Below are 16,449 nucleotides of genomic sequence, written 5' to 3' on the forward strand. Positions count from 1 at the left end.
AGACAAGGCATTTCACATGCCATATTCCAGGAAAAGGGCCAGGTGAATAAGGGAACTCCTCCCCACCCGCCACATACCACACAAGATTATGAGAATCACAGTTAACAACTCTTCCCATGACGAAAGCAGGGTAGATAAGAGGGCTGGGATACTCCAAAGAAGGAATAAGGAAACATGGTATCATAAATTCAAAGTAGCATTTCTTTTCAAATATCCTGTTATTATCTCTTACCACTAACCCAGAAAGATATTTTCCCTAATTAGCTTAAATTTCATCACATACACGCAATTCTTAAATAGTGTAGAAAGGTCCTGCATATCCTAAACTTTTATAAGTCAAATTCCATCCTTTATATATAAAGCTACAATATTCCATTCAATGAAATTCTGTGAATCATTCTTTAAAAAATTAATCCCATCTTAAGACATCTGTATAAAATCAAATTTTTATACATGTGCACAAGTGAAAATACAGAACACTTTAAAAACACACAACAAAAATAAGAATTAAATTTGCCTATATTGTATTGCATATTCCCAGAAAGACTCATAACATTGAATAATTTTGTTTTGTTTTGTTTTTGAGACAGAGTTTCGCTCTTGTTGCCCAGGCTGGAGTACAATGGTGCGATCTTGGCTCACCAAAACCTCCGCCTCCCAGGTTCAGGCGATTCTCCTGCCTCAGCCTTCCCAAGTAGCTGAGATTACAGGCATGCACCACCACGCCTGGCTAATTTTTGTATTTTTAGTAGAGACGGGGTTTCTCCATGTTGGTCAGGCTGGTCTCGAACTCCTGACCTCAGGTGGTCCATCCGCCTTGGCCTCCCAAAGTGTTGGGATTACAGGCGTGAGCCACCGCGCCCAGCCAATATTGAATAGTTAATAATAATTTGAACATGAGGTTCGCTGTAAAAGCTGAACAAACCAAATTATATAAAATTTGGCAATAGTCATGAAAATAGAAATCTGAAATTATTGCCAGTTTATTATTGCAAGATGAACTGAGTCTCCCCAAAGGCATGCTTTTCTTAGTCCTAGTTTGGGCTTTGATCTTGCTGATAAGGAATTTAAATTTTGTAGAAGGGATAAGAATTTTACCTGGAAAAACTGGAAAGAATTTTTTTTTGTTTTCTTGAGACGGAGTTTCACTCTTGTTGCCCAGGCTGGAGAGCAATGGCGCAATCTCGGCTCACTGCAACCTCCACCTCCTAGGTTCAAGCAATTCTCCTGCTTCAGTCTCCCGAGTAGCTGGGATTACAGGCATGCACCACCATGCCCAGCCAATTTTGTATTTTTAGTAGAGATGGGGTTTCTCCATGTTTACGCTGGTCTTGAACTCCTGACCTCAGGTGATCTGCGCACCTTGGCCTCCCAAAGTGCTGGGATTACAGGTGCACCGCGCCCGGCCTGGAAAGAATTCTGTACAGTAAGTAAGAGGAAGGACTGAGGAGTCTGAAAAGGCTGAGAGGGTAGGCTGTTTTGGGGAGAGAAAGTCAGGAAGAGGTAGGATGTGGCAGGTTAAAGAAGAACAAGAAAATCTGAAAAAGAACAAAGATTCTTAAAGGCAATTTATAGGAAGTAAATCTTGCTGGATCAAACTACTCCCTTTATCTCCCTCAAAAAACCCTTTGGGAATAATCTCTATTATTTATCACCAAAAATATAAGTTTATAATTATCTTTGTAATTCTATAATTATTTTTATAATATTTGGCTTGTTTTCTTGTTTGTAAGAAGTCTGGAAGAGAACTTCAAGGACAGAGAATGGTAGTCTAAGGATCAAAACCAATCTGTCCCCCTGCCCCGACCAAATGATTACACCTTGAGTATTCTATCTCTTACTGAAAAATAACATATTTCTCCAAGTTAACCAACCAGTCAGTTTATTGGTTAACTCAAGGTCATAATGAAGCCAAGGGTTCTGGGTCTGGACCCCTTTGATCCATTAACTGTTCTAAACTGAGTTCACAGGTTATATTCACAATGTTTGGTAAGCTGCCTTTCAAAATAAGTAGTTGATTAGTCAGATAAGGGTAGTCAAGAGAGTATGAATGAATCGATGAGAAATCATCACTCCTACTATTGGTAGTAGAGTCACTAATTTTGAATCTAAGGCCATATTATTGATAGTTTGTGGGAAAAGGTCAAGGAATCTTCAACAGTTTGGAAAATTACTCTTTTTCAGTTTCATGTAAGCTTTCACAAGAAGGTTCACCATTTAATTTTAAGTCTAAAACAAACCCAAGTGAATACTTTCCAAGAATAAAGGCTACATGCATAAAAGAATTACTACTTAAGACAAAATTATATCATTTTAATGATGCCTAAATAGAAGCAATTAAACAACAAGGTGAAAGAATCTATGACAAGTCCTGTTAATTGTTGACTATAGCAGAAGAGTTCTAAAAATCACACATTTTGTTTAAATTCCTCTCATGTAAAAATCCAACAAAGCAATAATGGTAACATAAGTAGTAAGTAACATCAAATTTTTAATCATAAGTGAAAAGACAGTATAAATTGTCTGCTCTTTCCTATTTAACCATCTGGAACATATTACAAACTCTCTGAAAGCAAGAAAAATCTGCAAGTATAATTATACTCTGGGACTATTAGCATGACATGCTTCAATAAATACTCCTAATAGGATCTGCTGATAGAATAACTGGCACTAAAATGGATGGATTTTCATTATCTGCCTATTTGTTCTTACTGGCTAAATGTTCAAAAAAAACAATGAACTGTCTATTGAATATAGGAGGAGGGAACATACACCCAGCAAGAACAAAGTATGGCAGTTTGTAGAGGAAGAACAGAAGGAATGAGCATAGATTTGTAAAGGCCTGAGTTCAAATCACATTTTCTCTCCCTCCCTTCCTTCACCTCTCCTCACCCCAAATCTGCATAACTATCCATGCTCTGGTTAAAAGTGACTTGGTTAAGGTAGGCGAATATATTAAATTAAATCTTGAGTTGGCAGAATTCCATCAGCTGAAGGTCTTCAGACCAGATGGTAAACTAGTTACAAGGAACAACATTCACAATTTCCTCTGTTCTTGATGGTTTTTGAGATTTAATATACAGCCACCTAATTGGAACAGTTATACAAGTGAAGAACTGCATCAACTAGGATTTTCAGGAAGGGAGCTCGGTAGCTGAGCAGCAAAGTCAACAGGGTGCTGTGTCTCATCCGGATATAATGAGTAGTTGAACTAAGCAGCAATAGTTGGAGTGATGAAGATATTAAACTACTTCAACAAGTGTTGGGAGTAAAAAAGGGAGGCCAAATTGTCCGCTTGTGTGAATTACAAAAGTAATTCATTTTTACTACACAACGTTGGAAAATACAGGTAAATAAAAATAAAATTAAAATCACCCATAGCTGTACTATCTAGAATTAAAGTGAATATCTGCATATGCATTCTTTCTATAAATATCTATATATATAGTTTTATTTTAATAATTATGGAATCATAGTGAATATATTGCTTAAGAGCATCTTTTTTTCACTAAGTTTACGTATGTCCCTTCTCATGTCATTAAATATTCCACAGAGATTTTACTGTCTGTAAAATATTTCTGTGTGTGTGCATGTGTGTGTATCACAGTTTTTAAGAAATGCAGTGATTAGGACTTCAGATTGGCTCCAGTTTTTTTTTTTGTTTGTTTTGTTTTTTTTGGTATTAAATACAATACAGGTACTATGATGAAGCATAAAACTTTGTTTATATTCTCCAAATAAGCTCCTATGAACACCAAGGTTCCTGGCATGGGGGACTCATTAATGCCATTTAGCCAGGCCTGAGTTTATGGGAGATAACAGATGTCTGAGGGAGACGCTGATGAACTCAGTTGCATACACATTAATCATGAGGTGGCAACAGGGCACCCAAGAAGATATGTTCAGATGGCTTTCAAAGAGGTAGAATATAAAGGATTCCGGAATCACTAACACATTGATGATAGTGCAGTATATGAGATGACCAACAGAACGTGTGCAGAAAGAGAACAGAATGGATTCCTATGGAAGCACTGCAATATTTAAAGAGGGAGACAGTTACAGCTGGAAGAACAAGTGAAAAAGAGAGAAAATGGATAGAGGTAAAAGGAAACCAGGAGAAGTTGAGGTGGAGAGATCATAACGTTCAGTTTCAAGAAGCATTTTTGTACCTGCCAAAACAATAACAACAAACTCTTAGAAAAAAGTGCCCAAAGATAGTGAAGAGTCTGCTAAAATTTAAACCCCAATGAGGCATGAATACCTCTCTCTCAAAGGGCCCTGAAATTCAACATACCCCAACACCACAGTCATTGGAGCAACACGCTTTTATATTCAACATTTCTACCATCCTCCCCAACTTCATACCATAAAGATGCAAACAAGTATTTGATGGTAAGTTTGTAGGACAGTATTCTAAACTCCGTTTTTGAGGGGTGGTGTCTAAAACTGCATCTCTCCATTCAAGGTTTTGGCTACTCCTAGTATACTAAGATTTGTCATCACAGTAAACATGTCTATGTTCACAATTTCAACCTCATTTTGTAAACTTTCCAAAGTATTATTTTCAGAATCAATTTTTTTACTAACTTGATTTCATTTTTCCCTTCCTCTTTCTAGCCTCTGCTAAATCCTCAGGGATTAAGAGCTTAAGTCCCCTAACAACTGTTTTCCAATGTTTCCAAATACCCACACTAACTGCTGCTCCACTTTCCCCAGTTCTAGTCAGAGACTGCTCATGTCTTGAGCAGGACTATAGTACATATAAAAAACTACAGTACTTATAGGTAGGTGTCATATAGATATACAAGTAGGAGATCAAAAGTGTACTCTTACATCAAGTCACACTCATCAGGTTACCAAAACATGCAGAACTACTGCCTCTGCTTTGGGGGTATTTTTCAAGACGAATTTCATTCACTTTCCTGTAATCCCCAATATCATTTTATCGGTTACAACATCATCTTCCTTCCCCTAGACTCACATTCCTCCCCTTCCAAGAAATTTTTTATTCATTCCCTTTCACTTTTCCCAGTTTTGCCAAAAGAAATGGTCTTTCCCTTGCATTTTTAATATGCTATTTTATTGGGAGCATTAGAGAAAGATGGAAAGAAATCTCAACCATCAAACCCATACAAGAGCAACAAATGGTGTCAAATTAAAACTATGTACTATGGTAACTATGTAACAAATTATTTTTCATCATACGTGAAAAAGGATGATAGGAAAAGGGAAATGTGCAAATAGCAGACACAGTGCATGATGAAATTCACCCCACATACAAATCATCATTTCCATCCTCTGAAGGTTACTGTTCCTCTGTTTCTCTTCTTCTCTCTTCCTCTGATGTATAACCTAATGTGACAATACTACCAAATAACAAGCACATAGACTCCAAAAAGTCCTATTTGACAGAAAATTCAGTATTACATATAAATAGTGCCATTTTTATTTTACTTTGAAAAACTGTCTGCTTTAGTAAAGACTAAACCTAAAAGTAGGCTCTTAATATTCTAACAGTGAACTGATAAAAGTTTCCTAAGATCCCTGATATTTTCATAAATGTTGGATGAATGGAACACCTTTATAGTAATGACAAATTTCTGCCAACCTTTACTTTTCCTCCTATCTGGACTTACTAATCTAATCCCTCACATTCTCATCCTCTTCCCTCTAGAAAGTCATTCCTCATCTGCAATGGTTTGGCTGAGTAACCCCCTCCTATGTGTCCTAGCATCTAGCAAAGAAAGTAATTGCATATATATCTGTCTGATTATATAGATAAGTGAACTGCAAGCTTCTTGAAAGCAGTAAGACTATGTCTCACTCACTGTTTTATCTCCAGAGCCTAGGACGATGCTTGGCACTTGGTAGATTCTCAACACTGACAGTCAGCATTGGCCCCCACCAGCACCATCAACCAGTACCCATCAGCTGTTCCATCAACAACGTCCTAGACTAAGGCTTACTACAATCTCCTGCTGAGAAGCCAACATAACTTCCTTAGAGGATTCCTTAAGTTCTGATACTAGCCATCTACTGTGTGCAAAGCAATATATTACAGGTTATATTTTATGTTATTTCTTCAAAAACCCCATGAAGTAAAAATAATTATCCTCCTTTACCAACAAAAGAATAAAAGCTCTGTGATAATTTACTTTCTCATAGCTACATAGTAACAAGCAGTTGAGGAGAGATTAATGCCTAAGTCTATCTGACTAAACTGAGGCGATTTCTACTTTGTTATTCTGCTTCCTCAATACCTACATGAAATCAACATACATACATAATTTATCCAAATATATTTTTCTTGCTACATTCTGTAATGTTACAAACCGTTTGGGAATCAATAAAATTAACTCTGTGAATTACCTGGAAGACTGTAAAGATGGTGGGTTAAGATTACATGCTCTGGAATTAGAAGGACTACTTGGATTCAAGTAACAATTCTGCTACCCACTAGCTATATAAACTTGAATAATTTAATTTCTCTGTGCTTTGATTTGCTAATCTCTAAAATGGGAATACAAGTGGTAGCTATAGGATTCTTGTGAATAATAAATGACAAGATATGTGAAGGACTTAGAATGGAGCCTAGCACATAACAATATTAATACTAACAGCTAGAATTAGTGCATGCTTACAATATATGTTACCTTATCTTCAATAGCATTAGGTTTTATTATTTAATTATCTAAGTTTACATGAAGAAATAATTAACTTTTTCTATGTCGGTGGTTCTCAAACTTGTAATGCATCAGAATTATCTAGGAGGCTTTTAGACATACCCACAGGCCCTGCACCTTAGAGATTCTGACATGTAGGTGTGGGGTGGGCTTTAGAAATTATTCTTTTGAAAATTTTCCAAGAGGATTCCCACTCCCTGGGATATGAGAATATGCTGGGCTAGAGATCTTAAAACATTTCTATTTTAAACATCTCATATAAAGAATGAAAATGGGCTAGGCGCAATAACTCATACCTGTAATCCCAGCACTTTGGGAGGCCGAGGCAGGCAGATCACTTGAGCCCAGGAGTTCAAGAGTAGCCTGAAAAACATGACAAAACCCTGTCTCTCCAAACAAAACAAAACAAAACAAAACAAAAACAAAAAAGTAGCCAGGTGTGGTGATGTATACCTATAGTTTCAGCTACACAGGAGGTTGAGGATCCCCTGACCCTGGGTGGTTGAGGCTGCATGCAGTGAGCTGTGATCACATTACTGCACAACAGCCTGGATAACAGAATGAGACCCCATATCAAAAAAAAAAAAAAAAAGAATGAAAATGAATCAAGGCAATAAGCAGAAAAGCAAGTAATGAAGCTTCCAGATACTCCTGGGGCATATAAGAATCCTAGTAACCTAGAGTTAGAAAGGATTGAGAAAAAAGTTTAGGCCTCTGAAGTCAGGTAAGACACATCAGACAAAGACAGGGCCCAAGAAGGACAATAACATCAGGAAAAGGGTAAATTCAAACATTAAAAACACCTTCAAAGGCAAACATCAAAGAAAAGTAACCTCTTGGCCTTACTAAAGGCATCATGGCCTGGATCATCTATGCTATGTGGATAGTCCTAAAAATCAAAAGTCGGGGTGCAGCAGGACCTTCTCTGCTTCAAGCCCAGGCAGATCTCCAGGCAACTGGAGCACCCATTCACTTGGATCAGCAGGCTGAGCCAGCCTACTCTCCCTATGCCAAGACCATGGTAAAGCAGGGCACTCTTTGCCCCATTCCCGGGCATAGCTTCAGGCAGTCAGAGGACCCGTTTGCCTGGATTGCCAGCCTGAGACGCCCCATCCTTCCTGTGTAGAGATGGTGGTATAGCAGGGCCCTCTGCACTCTGCACCCAGACAGATCTCCAGGTACCTGGAGCACCCACTCGCCTGGATTAAGAGTTCAGGCCTCCACCCCTGCCTGTGCAGAGAACTTGGGGCCAAGGAGGTTTCCCAGCTCCATGCCTACGACCACCTCTGGGTGCTTGGTGGCTGCCCGCTGGCTTCTCCCTCAGTGTTAGTGATTGTGCGTGCCATCAGGGGACTGTAGGTGGCCTGGCCCCACCGATCTTGCTTCCCACTTCCCTGGGGCTGAGCAGGGAGCTCAGGCCACTGTGCACTCCACATATCAGCCCAATGCCTGAGGCAACAGAGAGTTTCTTCCTGTAAAAAAGCATCAAATGTATAGCTAGCCACATTGGCTACAGCTGGCTAAGTGATCTTACCCATAAGCGCCATCTACTGGCTTGTAGGTCGAAACCTACAGCCCAATATAAAATCTGCCCAAAGAAGTATATAAGGCTATAGAAGCAAAGCCAAAAGATGCTACCCAGCATTCTCTACAATCATATCCCCTACGGAGTTGGGGAAGGGAAAGGGAAAGAAAAAAAACATTACAGGGACAGGAAAAGAAAAAGGAAAAAATCTTACCTGCATGAAAATAATTACAAAAATCAAAAGTGCCAGTGTTTCCAGATGAGAAGGAACCAGTGTAAGAATTCTGGCCAAACGAAAAATCTGAATGTAGTGACACCACTTGATAATCACACTAGCTCTCCAGCAACGGTCCCTAACCAAAATGGAAACTCAGAAATGATGGATAAAGAATTCAAAGCATGAATTACAAGGAAGCTCATTGGGATCCAAAAAAAGGTTGAAAATCAACACAAAGAAACTTGTAAATCATTCTAAGAAATGAACGAGGCAATAAACACCTTAAAAAGAAGTCAATCAGAACTTCTGGAATTGAAAACTCACTTAAGGAATTTCAAAACATTAGGGAAAGATTTATCAATAGACTGGACTAAGCAGAAGAAAGAATTTCAGAGCTTGAAGACTGATCTTTTGAACTGATCTAGTCAGATAAAAATACAGAAAAAAGAATTCAAAAAAAGGAACAAAGTCTTTAAGAAATATGGGATTATATAAAGCAACCAAACCTACTAATTGCTTGCATTCCTGAGATGGAGAAAAAGAAAACAACCTGGAAAACATATTTGAGGGAATAATTCAAGAAAATTTCCCTAATCTTGCAAGAGAGGTAGACATCCAGTTACAAGAAATTCAGAGAACACCTGTGAGATACTACACAAAATAAACATCACCAAGACAAAAAAATCACCAAACGATTCAAGGTCAATGCTAACGAGAAAATCTTAAAGGCAGTCAGAGAAAAAGGTCAGAGGAAACTCCATCAGGCTAGCAGTGGACTTCTCAGCAGAAACTGTATAAGATTGGGGGCCTATTTTCAGCATTCTTAAAGTAATTCCAACCAAGAATTTAATATCCTGCCAAACTAAGCTTCATAAGCAAAGAAGAAATAAAATCTTTTCCAGACAAGCAAGTGCTAGAGAATTCGTTACCACTAGACCAGTCTTACAAGAGATCCTTAAGGGAATTCAAAACATGGAAATTAAAGAAAAATAACCTCCAACCACAAAAACACAATTAAGCACACAGCTCACAGACCCTATAAAGCAACCACACAATAGAAACTACAAAGTGACTAGCTAACAACTTCACAGTAGGATCAAAACCTCACATATCAATATTAACCTTGAATGTAAATGGTTTAAATGCCCCACTTAAAAGGCACAGAGCTGAATTGGATTAAAAAAAAAAAAACACCCATCTATCTGTTGCCTTCAAGAGACCCATCCCGCATATAACAATACCCATGGGCTCAAAGTAAAGGGTTGGAGAAAGATTTATCATGCAAATGAAAAACAAAAAGGAGCAGGGGTTGCAATTCTTACATCATATAAAAGAGACTTTAACAGTAAAAAAAGCACAAAGAAGGACATTACATTACAATAAAGGGTTCAATTCAACAAAAAGACTTAACTATCCTAAATATAAACCTACTGGACACTGGAGCACCAACTCATAAAACAAAAAAGGGAATGCTTATACGTTGTTAGTGGGAATGTAAATTACTTCACCCACTGTGGAAAGCAATATGGAGGTTTCTCAAAGAACTTACAACAGAACTACCATTTGGCCCAGCAAACCCAATGCTACGTACATATCCAAAAGAATATAAATTATTATGCCAAAAAGACACATGCACTCTTATGTTCATTGCAGCACTCTTTACAATAGCAAAAACATAGAGGCAACCTAGATGCCCAATAGTAGATCAGACAAACTAAATGTGGCACACGTATACCAGGCAATATTATGCAGCTGTAAAAGAGAATAAAATCATGCCACTTGCGACAACATGGATGCAACTGGAGGCCATTATTCTAAGCAAATTAACACACAGGAACAGGAAATCAAATACTGCATGTTCTCAATCATGAGTGGGAACTAAACATTGGGCACTCATGGACTTAAAGATGGCAAAGACAGACACTGGGACTAACAGAGCAGGGAGGGAGGGATGGGAGCAAGGGTTAAAAAATTAACTGTTGGGTACTATGTTCACTACCTGGGTGACAGGGTCATTCATACCCCAAACCTCAGCATTACACAATATACCCATGCAACAAACCTGAACATGTACCCCCTGAATCTAAAATAAAAGTTAAAATTTTTTTTAAGAGGGGAGAATTTCAAGTTAAAACCTATGTTCATAGACCCCTAACTCCAAGCACTTAGTAGAAGGAAATAAAAAAATCTTCCCTGGAGGAATGCACTGTGAACCCAAGTCTAAAGAGTTACCACAGTCACACAGGGTTCCAATTAAAAAAAGAAGTTCATGATTCAAAAAAAAAAAAAAAAATCACAACAAATACAATTAAATAAGGCACTAGGCCGGGCGCGGTGGCTCACGCCTGTAATCCCAGCACTTTGGGAGGCCGAGACGGGCGGATCACGAGGTCAGGAGATCAAGACCATCCTGACTAACGCTGTGAAACCCCGTCTCTACTAAAAATATAAAAATACATTAGCCAGGCGTGGTGGCGGGCGCCTGTAGTCCCAGCTACTTGGGAGGCTGAGGCAGGAGAATGGCGTGAACCTGGGAGGTGGAGCTGGTAGTGAGTGGAGATCGCGCCACTGCACTCCAGCCTGGACGACAGAGCAAGACTCCGTCTCAAAAAAAAAAAAAAAAAAAAAAGACATGCTAGAGAAAATGGAGCAATTACTACCAGAAAGACTACATTCCCTGATCACAATGCAATTCAAAGTCAATAAGAAAAAGACATAAAATTGTCATACATTTCAAAACTTAAAGCCATACCATATGACTCAAGGAAAAAGCTATAAATATTTTTAAAACCAAGAATGAAAAAATAATGAAAACACTACATTTCGAAATCATAAAATGTAGTAAAAGCAATACTCAGAGAATGTATTCCCATCAATGCTTTCGTCAGAAAAGAAGAATGACTGAAAATTGAGCTAAATGTCTAAGAAGTTACCAGAAAGAACTTCCTCATCAAGAAAAAAAAAGGCACAAATATAAAAGCACAAATTGATGAAACAGAAATCAAACACACAACAAAGAGAATAATTAAACCAAAAGTTGGTCCTTTTTTATTTTTTAAGAGGTCTTGTTATGTTACCCAGGATGGAGGTGCAGTGGCTATTCACAAGCACGATCATAACACACTGCAGCCTTTAACTCCTGGACTCCAGCAATCCTTCTAGTCTCAGCCTCCAGAGTTGCTGGGATGGTCCTGCTCCACCACACCCAGCCTGGTTCTTTGAAATGACTTTAAAAAATACTGCCAATGAGATCAAGAAAGAAAATAACACAAGGTAATTAAAAATGAAAGGGAGAACTTAACTGAGAAAGCAAAGATCAATGTTTTTGTTGAAAACATTTAACTAATAGATTTGAAAACAAATGTAAACAGTAAATTCAATTAAAAAGATATATAACCCACTAAAACTAACCTAGGACACAGTGATATAAACATATGGTTAAATAAATATTTTAAATGGAGAACAAGAAACAAATCTTTCTTACAGAAGAATTTCAAATAATTTATGTAGCTACTCCTCCCTCTGGGAGGTGAAACTTAATTCCCAGGTCTTCAGCCTTGAAGGTGATTTAGTAACTTGCTTTCAAACAATTAAGTAGGGAAAAGAAAAAATAATGACTTTACAGTGAGTAACATGGCAATCACTACTTTACCAAGTGATGAAGGTTAATTTAACACCATCAGTGATGTCATGGATATTACATGCCCCCTAAAATGATGTGATGAGAAAGGCCTTTCCTCTCTATGTTAGTTTTCCCACAATCCCACAAGGAAAACATCAGACAAACGCCGACAGAGAGAATATCTGCCCAGTACTCCTCAAGAGGAAAAATCAAGGTCACAAAAATAAAGAAAACCAGAAAGTGTCATAGACCAGAGGAGACTGGGAAGACATGACAATTAAATACAATGTGATACTCTGGGAACCCTGGACAGAAAGAGCATATAGGATATAAATGAAACAAACAAACAAAAACAATAAAAAAAAAAAACCCTGTTGAAATCTAAATAAGGTCTAAAGTTCAGTGAGCTGGTGTCAGTTTCTTAGTTTTGACAAATGTACCTAATGGGAGAACTGGCCAGGTGTGGTGGCTCATGTCTATAATCCCAGCACCTGGGGAGGCTGAGGCGGGCGGATCACGAGGTCAGGAGATAGAGGCCATGCTGGCTAACACAGTGAAACCCCCTCTCTACTAAAAATACAAAAAAATAGCAGGTGCCTGTAGTCCCAGCTACTCAGGAGGCTGAGGCAGGAGAACTGCTTGAACACCGGAGGCGGAGGTTGCAGTGAGCAGAGAAAGTGACATTGCACTCCAGCCTGGGAGACAGAGCAAGACTCTATCTCAAAATAATAATAATAATAATAATAGGGGAACTGGGTGATCTCATTGACAGTATTTTTAAAAGTCATTTCAAATGGGAATTCAATATACTATTCTTGCAACTCTTCTGTAAATCTAAAATTACTGTTAAAAAAGTTGTTTTCTGAAAGATGACACATGAAGACATGAAAAGACTAAATAATCCCATAGTCATGAAGGAAACTAAACCAATAATTTACAATCTTCTCTAAAACTACGAGTTAGTTTTGCTTAAAAGTACAACATTTAGTGACTAAGCGATAAACTTACTTAGAATCAACTCCAAACAGGCTTTGTTTTGTGTTCTTGGTATAAGATTGTCCAGCCTTAAATGTGTATTGTATGGTATTACATAAGAAAATACAGGTATGAAAAAGAAAAACGAATTCAACCACAATAATTTTTTAAAATCTCACAAAGAAAGTTGAGTTTTACCAAACTCAAAGAACAATTTCAGTCTTATGTAAACTCTTCAAGAAAGAGAAAATATTCATTCCCCAACTCATTTTATTAAGCCAGTATAACCTTAATACCAAAACCAAATAGTGTAAGAAATGAAAATAAGTAGGTCAATCTCACTTTTTTTTTTCTTGAGGCGGAGTCTCACTCTATCTCCCAGGCTGGAGTGCAGTGGTGCGATCTCCGCTACCCCTCCCCCCCGCCCCCACCCCCGGGTTCACGCCATTCTCCTCCCTCAGCCTCCCGAGGAGCTGGAATTACAGGCGCCCGCCACTACGCCCGGATAAATTTTTGTATTTTTAGTAGAGATGGGGTTTCACCGTGTTAGCCAGGATGGTCTTGATCTCCTGACCTCGTGATCCACTCGCCTTGGCCTCCCGAAGTGCTGGGATTACAGGCGTGAGCCACCGCACCTGGCCAGTCTCACTCGTGATCATAGATGCAAAATTGTACATAAACACAAGTATCCCTCATAATTCAAACTCAACACAGAAAATGACTATAGCAAATTTTATTAAAGATATAGCTGATATCCTGTTATTCCAACTTATCTTAATAAAATATAAATATCAAATAGACTCCAAAAAAAAACAAAAAACAAAAAAACACAGTATTCCTCACTGTTCATATTCTAACTACTGACTCTCCAAAATTCAGGGTTTCCCAAATTATGCAATACAACATCTGTCTGACACCAAATAATTTCAAAATTAAATAGTACCACTTTCCTTTCAATTATGTATTATCCTTATAAATCTGAGTTTATGGTAGTTGCTGTGAAAAAGAACATCCCTGCCAGGTGCAGTGGCTCACGAGGTCAGGAGATTGAAACCATCCTGGCTAACACGGTGACACCCCGTCTCTACTAAAAATACAAAAAATTAGACGGGCGTGGTGGTGGGCGCCTCTAGTCCCAGCTCCTCGGGAGGCTGAGGCAGGAGAATGGCGTGAACCCGGGAGGCGGAGCTTGCAGTGAACCGAGATGGCCCCACTGCACTCCAGCCTGGGCGACAGAGCGAGACTCCGTCTCAAAAAAAAAAAAAAAAAAAAAGAAAAGAAAAAGAAAAGAAAAGAAAGAAAGAAAGAAAAAGCGCATCCCTGAGTGAAAATCAACACGGAACAAGAAGTGAGCATGGCAACCGCAATGCCTTATCTGATTCCAAGGTTTGAGAAGTTATGCATTGCTCTGAGGTGCACACATACCCCATTAGCAAGGGACTGTGGTTATTTACAATTAAAATAAAAATATATTGAATTTATGTGTATGATTTTTTCAAATAACTAACAAGTTATAAGGACATACATACTAACTTGTTTGAAACTAAATAAATGTAGTTGTTAGGTATTTCTTTGATTTGAGGATACCATGAACTGGAAAGTTTGGGAGTATCTGAAATACTCATATAACATGGTATTTCTCACTATCCAAACTAGGACTGAAAAAAATGGAGATAGCAAAAAATACTTCAAACTGAAGAAAGTGATGAACAAAAGATTAATACATCTCATGACCAAGCTGAGTTTATGCTAGAAATACAAGTGCAGTTTAACATTATGAAAGTATGAGGCCAGGCGTTGTGGCTTACGCTCGTAATCCCAACACTTTGGGAGGCCGAGGAGGGTGGATAACCTGAGGTCAGGAGTTCGAGACCAGCCTGGCCAACATGGCGAAACCCTGTCCCTACTAAAAATACAAAAATTAGCTGGGCATGGTGGCAGGCACCTGTAATCCCAGCTACTTGGGAGGCTGACACAGGAGAATCTCTTGAACCCGAGAGGTGGAGGGAGGTTGCAGTGAGCCAAGATTGCACCACTGCACTCCAGCCTTGGCAACAGAGACTCTGTCACCAAAGAAATTTATAATAACAATAAAAATAAAAAAAAAAATTATGAAGGTATAAATATCATTCACAAGATTAAGAAAACAAAAGAGAAGTCCCAAATGTTCATCTCAATCATTACTGGTAAAACGTTAGATTAAACTCAGCATTCCCGATAAAATAAAATAAAAAAAATCTTAAAGAGAACCTCCTTGCTTCATAAAGGTAATATAGAGAACACAGAACACACTGTAGATACCTGTGAAATACATGAGGCATGCTCTTTAAAATTACAAATAACACCCATTAATCCCCACTTCTATCCAACACTGTACAAGTCTAGCCAGCACAGTAACAGGTAGGAAAAGGTATAGGAATTGGTATGAAAGAAACAAAACTTGGCCAAAAGATGGGAGAAGAGAAACTAAATGATAATGCATGGCAGATTTTTGTGGGCCAGGCCTAAAAGTGGCATAGATTACTTCTACTCACATTCTACTGACTAGAATTCATTTACATGGCCATTCCTGATGCAAGAGAGGTGGAAAATTCAACCTAACTCTGTGCCCAGGAAGAAGAGGAAATGTTCAGTGTATATCTAGCCATCCTCTGCCACAAACCAAAATGGAAAATAATTTGGCATTATCTGAAATTGAATATGCACAAACCCCATAACTCAGCAATTCTACTTCTAGGAAGAGATACTTTTGCATATGCATACCACAAAATAAGTTTAAGAATACTCATCGCTCAGTTGTTCATAGTAGAAAAAAACAATGTATCAATCAACAATAGAACAAACTGTCACATACCCATAACTGAATAGTATAAAGCCAGGAAAATAAATGTCCTACACAGCAACATAAGTCTTTAAAAATTGAAAAAACGTAAAACGTAGATAGTAGAAGAACACATACAATATACAGGCATACCTCCTTTTATTGCACTTTAACTTACTGGGCTTTGCAGATAGTGTGTTTTTTATTAATTGAAGGTTTGTGGCAACCCTGATCCAAGCAAGTCTATTTTTCCAAAAGCATGTGTTCACTTTGTGCCTCTGTGTCACATTTTGGAAAATCTCACAATATCTCAAACTTTTTCATTATTATTATCTCTTTTATGATGATCTGTAATCAGTGATCTTTCGTGTTACTACTGTAATTGTTTTGGGGCACCATGAACATGTAAGCCCATATAAGGCAGTGAACTTAATCAACAAATGTGTATGTTCTAACTGTTCCACCAAACCAGCCATCTCCCTATTACCTGAGACACGATAATACTAAAATTAGGTCCATTAATAACCCTACAATAGCCTTTAACTGTTCAAGTGAAAGAGTCACATGCCTCTCACTTTAAATCAAAAGCTGGAAATGATTAAGCTT

At 38.2% G+C, this 16,449-nt stretch overlaps 1 protein-coding gene across 9 annotated transcripts in view; it reads right to left on the reverse strand.

Annotated features, from left to right (window-relative positions):
* NCOA1 (nuclear receptor coactivator 1) overlaps positions 1–16,449 on the reverse strand; it is a 279,136-nt gene that overhangs the window by 155,959 nt on the left and 106,728 nt on the right. The window contains exon 3 of one of the 9 annotated variants that reach the window (XM_050753580.1): positions 6,980–7,046. The exons of the other annotated variants lie outside the window; for them this stretch is intronic. The gene's annotated coding sequence lies outside the window, so the exon portion shown is untranslated. The remainder of the gene's footprint in view (positions 1–6,979; positions 7,047–16,449) is intronic. 9 annotated transcript variants of the gene reach the window in all.

The sequence above is a fragment of the Macaca thibetana genome, chromosome 13, assembly GCF_024542745.1.
Source record: "Macaca thibetana thibetana isolate TM-01 chromosome 13, ASM2454274v1, whole genome shotgun sequence".
Lineage (NCBI taxonomy): Eukaryota > Metazoa > Chordata > Mammalia > Primates > Cercopithecidae > Macaca > Macaca thibetana.